This window comes from Marmota flaviventris, chromosome 12 (genome assembly GCF_047511675.1).
Source record: "Marmota flaviventris isolate mMarFla1 chromosome 12, mMarFla1.hap1, whole genome shotgun sequence".
In the NCBI taxonomy this organism is placed as follows: Eukaryota; Metazoa; Chordata; class Mammalia; order Rodentia; family Sciuridae; genus Marmota; species Marmota flaviventris.
The window spans coordinates 48,494,390-48,496,049 of NC_092509.1; positions in this window are offsets into that span (position 1 = coordinate 48,494,390).

Consider the following 1,660-nt stretch of genomic DNA (forward strand, 5'->3'; position numbering starts at 1 on the left):
CTAAACCAAAGTTTTCTCATGTGTTCTGAGCTATGCGGGGGAGTTTACTTTTTTGTTAAAAACTACGTAGGACAGCAGAAAATCAAGTCAAGAAAGCGAGGATGCAGGTGTTCAGGGATTTGGGTCCTTTCCCTGATAAGCGGTGTTTGCCTTAGTACACCGTTGACTTCAGTTTAAGCCTTTTCCCAGAGAACAGCTGCTGGATATTCACTAGCATGGATCTTGTCTGGCAATTTTTTTTTTCTGTTCCCTTTGATTAGATACATTAATCTTGTCCTGAAACATTTGAATCTTCTTTTAAGAAGCGAAGAAAACTTCCTCTGGCAATGAATCTGTCAACTCAGTGATCTTGAAAGACATCCTTCTTCTGAATCCCAATCATTTAATGTCAGGGTGAACCATCCCATGTCTGTGAAACCATGTCTGCATGTCTTCACTGTGGCATTTCTGGTACCTAGCACAGTGTCTAGAATACAGTCAACATTCAAATAACAGTTGTTGAATAAACAAATAAACCATGATGTGACAAAAAGAGGTTCAGAATCTTAAGGTGGAGGAGTGACCCAGTGCTTCTGACACCCAACAGATGATACTCCCTTGTTATGCCCCTTCTGACTCAGACCCAGGGTCACCTCCTCCATCTATGCCTCTCTTCAGCACTTCCCTTCCTCTGTCGTTTTACTTTGACCCATTTCTCCCAGGGGCTACCATTTCATATTGCTAATGAAATGTTTGTAGAAGAAAGATTTTGAAGGGGAAACAAATAATATGAATGAATAAGATAAAGAGGCAGTTTCCTGAGCTATAACTTCTACCACAAGACACAGGACTTTACCTTGCAAGATTCCAGGAGACTGCTGAGGGGAGGGGGTAAGGCAGAGGCGGGTTGCCCCTCATGTTCTCTGTGTAAGGCACAGGGACCTGGGTGAGGAGCACAGGGCAGGTGAAGTGCACTTGAAAGGAAGTGCAGAATGCATTAGCAGAATCAGGACAGAGAGAGGAGCTGAGCAACTCTGGTCAAAGTGAGATTTGAGGGAAGGGAAAGCATAAATGTGGAAGGGCTGTAAGGGGTTCAGCGACACCTGTGGCGACAATCTACTCGCTCTTTAAAGCCATGGCTGATATTCTGTGTTAGGTTGGCCCCAGTGGCAGCCCAGTGACATCTCAATAATATCACATTTAAAATAGCTCAAGACAGGCAGCAAAAGTTAGAAGGGAAAATAAAGAGCCAGGAGAATTGCTATAAAAGCTGTAATTCCAAAATATTGGGTTTCTTAGGCCATGAAAATATGAAAAAAAGTTTTTGAACTTTTCTTAAGGGAAGCCAGTAGGATAGGGGCAGGGGTGATGACCTACATTGACACTATTATACAATAGTAAATTTAAACATAAAAAAGTCAGAAAATAAATGTTTTTAAATGCAGTCTTTAAGGTTGAATTAATTTGACTTTATGGAGATGCCTTTACAGTTGTTCCTATTTTTCACATGCTGACATGGGCCAATGAAAAACACCCCATGGCTCCCCAGACCAGTGTGTAGAAAGAACTTCCCCCACAGCTCCAAGGCCCATGGTCCCCTATGAACTCTGATGAAATTTACAAACCCTCTCCCAAGAAAATATGAATAAGCACCCAAGGCTCTATGGAGAGTAGTAGGGAG